The following is a 6,000-nucleotide window of genomic DNA, read 5'->3' as shown; positions in this document are numbered from 1 at the left end:
TGTGAAGTCTAACACCCTGATCATGCCAGCTACTCTCCACAGGCAAAACCTGAGACAGGGTGTGAGGCCCTGGCTAAGTCAGTGGTGGCCCACACACATATGCAGGGGTCTGCCTACGCAGAACAGCTTGCAGGACTGCTGGGAAAGGTCCAGATTTTTTTTTAAGTGTTTAGGCACCTACCTCCTTGGCCCTAAATGTTCAGGAAGACTGAATATCCAGGACTGTATATGTCCATCTCTGTGTGACTTACGTAGGTGGTCATTTGCACATGAAAAATATGTCATCAGGTTATCAGCATAATATGGTAGGGCCAAAGGTTTTTGGTTCACAAATGCACACTCACCCTGCCCCTTCGTGCATTAACGTATGTGCTTCCCTTTCCAGCAGTGCTCTCACTTGCACCACGCAAGCAGCTTCTAATGGGTTTTTTCATTCTTTTTTTTTTTTTTGCCATCTACATTCAAAAAAATCTCCAAAGCCAAAAAGGAAAATTGGTAGCAGGCAAAAGAACCAACAATTGTACTAGCTTTGAGCTGAGTTGGCAAGCGGAACTCCCTAAATTGTAACACTTCATTTTCTCCATGCCCCTCTCTTAGTGCCTCACTTTATATTATCACAGGACCCTGGTTATCCAACTTCCAGTTCACCCCAACTCTCTAAGGTCCAAATCACCCTGCTGTCTAAGCACCAGTCTAAAGTCCCTTTTAACTAAACTAACTAAAGGTCAGTTTGGTCTCCTCACCTTCACCTCCAGTTCAGACCATATATTGCTTCCCTACTTATTCATGCTCTTATTCTTCTTAAAATTTTGGATGTCTCCAAAATTCTTTGGAAACATGCCTTGTACTGTGTCATTTGCCTGAAAACCATTTAAAAAACGAAATCCATTTGCCTATGTAACCTATTAGCAGAAGAAAACTGCCCTGTTCCTTTGGTCTCATATTTTTCAGTACATATGCTGAAAACATCTGAAATTGTTAGAATTTAGATAGGCTGATCGGGTGGTCTTTGCAGACTTAACCTGGACTTTGATATATAATTTGATTTTGAGTCTCACTTGCATTCTCTTTGAATAAGTTCTTTGTTATCAGCATAAGAGTTTTTAGTGGATCAAACAGAGTATTTTTGTTGTGGTTAGTGTGTAATTTCTGTGGGCCAGATGTTCAGTTGATGTAAATCAATAAGCCAGGCCAATTTACACCAGCCAATGAGTTGGCCCTGTATTTTGATGCCAATTTTAATTTGTTCTCTCCCCCTCCCCCACATTTAATATATAATCTCTCTCCATGGATTCTGGGGAATTCTGTGGTTATCTTTCAATTTTGACTCTGATTCAAAAGAAGGAACCTCCAGCAGCTCATGCTTCATGCCAGGGCACTGGTTTAGCAGTGATTAACAGTGAAGAGTGACACCTACTGACACCCTTATTTTCCTGGACCAGTTCCATCAGGGATAGAGGATACTCTTCCAAAGGACACCAAAAGACAAAGAAAGAGTGTTTGCCTTTTTAACAAAGCCTTTAAATCACTAGAAGTGCATTTTGCCCCATTGTAATAGGCAAAACCACGGGGAAAAAAGTGCATGAGTTTTTCATGTCTTATTTTTTTTCTCAGTTTTAAGCAGAAAAGTACACAAGAAGAGAAAAACTTGTTTAAAATGGAATGATACACCTTTAAGAGAAAGGTAACAGGCAATGATCCATCCTCTCTACATAGCCACTCGATTTGTTCTTCCACTTCTGGCTTAGAGATAAAATGTTAAATGTCATTTCCTGTATCAGTGGTTAACCACTGGATGCTGGATCAGAGATTTACCAGAAGTGCAGTACTCAAAAGAGGACCTGCTGCTTTCAATAACCCTTTCTTGCACCTTGTGAGAACCATTTAACCTTTGCAAAATAAAATAAAATTAAAAGTCTGGATTTGGATAGGGAAGTGAGTCACATGATTTGTGCCAAACGCTCACACATTGTACAGGAAGCCGCAAGGATAATTCCTCCCCTGTTCCCTTTTTGTTACAATGCAGGGAGGGAAGTGGAGTAGTATAGTAAATAACTATACAGATTATTTGTTAGCCCTCTGCTTTATCGACACTTGGAAATCAGACAGTGGGAGTCAGGGCTTTTTCTTTTGTATTCGTTTCCCTGCATTAAAAGCTATGATATTTAGAAAACAGAGTGACATTGGAATCCAGAGACCAGGCTTATATTCTCTATCAGCCTTTACTTCTGATTTATTTTCCACTGCAGAGCCAGAGCAATTAATCTCTCCAGGCTGTATCAGTTTTATTATTATTGTTATTGTCATTGTCACTTGTGTGGGGAAGGAAGTGAGAGGTCAAAAATAATTTGGGGAACAGCAGAGTTATGAGCAGATAAAGAAGAGCCAACCAGGGCTACATTTTCAAAGAACGCATTATAAATTTGTATTTGGGTATAATTGTTTGTGCAACTGCCTGGCCAGCAAGAGAGAGTTGTTTTCCTAATTACGTAATATTTGTATAGCACTCAGAACACAAAAAGTGCTATTATTCCAGTAAACATGCTTCAAGATTTGAAAACAATGGCCAAATAGTTGTGACTAGAGTACAGAGATAACAGTTGCTTTTAAGCTTTGTTGGTATATTTAATACCCAGGACAGTGAGAATCCAATAATACTGACCATAGCCAGCTACACTGTGCAGGCCACTGATGCCCACGCTGCTACATACACAACTTTGAATTGCAATAACTCCCGCCTCCTCAGCCCCCTGCATCCCCTTCAGCACCCTATACCAAAAGACCCAGATTTTCAAAAGCATTTAGGCGCCTAACTCCCATCGATTTCAGTGAGAGGATCTGGGCCAAAGAGCTCTGACAGTGCAGCTCACGCTTAGAAAGTAAATGTTCTGGGGCCGATCTTTGCCTAGCACAATGGGGCCCTGATCCCTGACTGTAGCCTCTAGGCACTACTACAATAGCCATCGTCTCAGACTTTAAATGAAGTGTCCCTTTCTTGCCCAGCCGACAGACAACACCCCCATCTCTGACAATTATCGTTATTATTTTATATTGTTGTAGTGCCCAGGAGCCCCATCACGAGCCTGGATCCCAGTGTGCTCCATGCTGTACAAACACAGAACAAAAACACAGTGTCTGTGCCAAAGAGCTTGTGCACCTCTGATACGATATGAAACACTGCCTGCTTTTGCAGCCATAAGTGTCATGCACAATTTGACCTGCAGTGCCAGCCTCCTCCAGCCCCTACCTCCCTATTACACACACATAGTGAGACCACTGGAATTCAGATCCAAAATTTCCTAGGCAAACAGGAGCAGGCAGTGGCACATAGGCAGTACATCTCTTGTTGCTCTCCAGTAGCGCCCGCAGCGTCATTGACAGGCTCCAGAGGCAGATCCCTCCAGCTTTGTTCAGCATGAAGAACTGCTCTGCCTTTGAAAGCGAGTAGTGGAAAAAAACAATGGATCCAAGAGGATGCCCTCAAAAAGCCAATGAGCCCCCTGACTGCAAAACTCACACAGGAAACCTCCAAGACACTCATCCCTTCCCAGGAATCCTGCTTGGAAAAATCAAAAGGCCTCACTACTTTCCCCTCCCCAAGGAGTCCTGCAAAGCCATTCATGCCAGCTGTGCTTGCCCTTGCCAGAACTTCCTGAATCCACCCCCGTCTACCCTCGCTTTCCAAGCAATGCAAATATTTGAGAGGCCGCCTCGCTTCCCCAGCATCTCATGTAAAAATCCACATCAAATCTGAGCAGTAAAGGCTGTGACTCAGAGCCACTCAGCAGCCAGAAATCCTGTCACCCAGCCCAAGCTTTTATACTGCAGTAGGTCACAGGAACACACTCTGGCTCACCTCTCCCATTGATCAAAATAGTGGAACCCCTCAGAAATAGCTCTTCATTTGCTGCCCTGGACTTGCTTTCCTTTTTTAAAAGTGTACACTAAGGAGTTGCTTCCTGGTCAGCCAGGGGACTGAGAGATAAAAGACTGACACAGTACAACCTCTCTGGAGATGAGAATGACCTTCTTTCTGGCTGACTGGTAGAACGTATAATGCAGCCGGGTTCTCTAGTGTCACCTAGCAGTTAATGCAAGGATGAATGGAAGTCAGGTAACCTGAATTGTACTCTTGACTCAACCCACCTCTCTTTCCTCCTGTTACCCAATTCCTGTCACCACCAGCATGGGACCCAGCAAGGTGGAGGTATGCAGCTGGGGCCCAGGATGCGGAGGTGGTATCAGTGTGTCACAGCAGGGTGGAGTGTCTGGAGACAGAGTCGGTGAGTGGAGCGTGAAGTAGCTAGCCTGCTGGAGGTGTTATGGCAGGGCTGGCAAAGTGGGAGTTCGATAGTTTTTTCTCCCGCGAAAGCGCAGTCTCTGGGAGAGACATGGGACTCCTGCTAGGTTGAACAAGCACACCATTCTTCATTACAAAACACCTCAGAAGAGCACAGTTGCCTTTAGTGCTCTGAGAGTTAAACTTTTGGATGCATTGCAAACCCCAAGCATTCAAAAGTCATGAGTCAGCCCCCTCCTCCATTCAAATCATATATTTGATTTAAAACCAGGAGATTTTTTTTGGGGGGGGGAATCAATACATTTGGGTTCTTTTGATTTGCCTTCTGATTTCCAAGCCCTTTGGGATGTACATGAGTCACATTTTCAAGGTGTTTTCCCATGCAGATATTAGGATTGAAATTACTCAGGTTTTTTTTTAAATGAAAGCTGAGGGTCTCACATATTCACATGACTCCAGGAGCTGGAGCTTTAAGAAAATCCATTAAGGGCATAGCTACACTTGTAGATGTAGAGCATTTTGAGTTAGAACAGCCTTCAGAGAGCACAGTAGGAAAAGCGCTGCAGTCTGTCCACACTGACAGCTTCAAGCGCACTGGCGTGGCCAAATTTGCAGCACTTGCAGCAGCATTGGGAGAGGTGCATTATGGGCAGCTATCCCAGCATGCAAGTGGCTGCAACGTGCTTTTTAAATGGGTGGGGGTGGAGTGTGACAGGGAGTTTGTTGTGTGTTTATGGGTGGAAAGAGAGTGGGTTTTTTGGGGGGCTGAGAGCATGTCAGCATGCTGTCTTGTAAGTTCAGACAGCAGCAGACCTCCCTTGCTCCCCCCGCCTCTCTCTCTCTCTCACACAGCATTCCACACTAACGGTTGCTTTGCCTCGGAGCAGATAAGCAGCCGGCTGTCAGAAATGGAGCTTTCAAAGGGCATATCCGCATTCCTAGAGCCATTTCCAAACAATGACAAGAGCGGCCACTTGACTTAAGGGGATTATGGGATGTTTCTGGAGGCTTATCAGAGAGCGATAAAGCAACACCTCGTCCACACTGGCACCGCGGCGCTCCAGCGAGGGCTCAGCAGACATTATTCCACTTGCCAAGGTGGAGTACCAGCAGCTCTGTAGCCATGGAGTCAGAGCGCTCTATGTGCCTTGCCAGTGTGGAAGGTTAGTGAGCTAGGGCTCCCGGGGCTCTTTTATTGTGCTGTAACTCGCAAGTGTAGCCAAGCCCTAAGTATCACAAGAGCTGGCAAAACTGCTTTAGCTGCCCATTTAGCAGGGTATGAAATGGTGGTGATACTGATTCCCCCATCCCATAGTTTATAATATTTGAAAAGCACGATCAGATCCTTGGCAGAGCGATAATACAATGACTCAAAGAGTTTCTATTTATATGTGGATCTTTAATAGGTCCTGTTCACAGGACAGAGTCTACTAATCTTGGGTTAAAGTATAGCCTCCCACATAACTGTAGTGTAGTGCAAAATAGAATCACTTGTGATTTTTTCCACAATTAGGCCTTGTTTATACCTCAAAATTGCATCAGTCAAATCAGTCTTGAAATTGATTTAAATGGGTGCCACTCCCTATGTGGATGCACTGAAATTGATTTAAAACTGGCTTATATTGTTTTAGCCACTAACTAACCCAATTTCCCTTTCATACCTTTGATCACTTCTTCAGCAAGGGATCACAATGTTTCTT

This window comes from Dermochelys coriacea, chromosome 1 (assembly GCF_009764565.3).
Source record: "Dermochelys coriacea isolate rDerCor1 chromosome 1, rDerCor1.pri.v4, whole genome shotgun sequence".
Taxonomy (NCBI): Eukaryota; Metazoa; Chordata; order Testudines; family Dermochelyidae; genus Dermochelys; species Dermochelys coriacea.
This window is presented reverse-complemented; position numbering follows the sequence as displayed.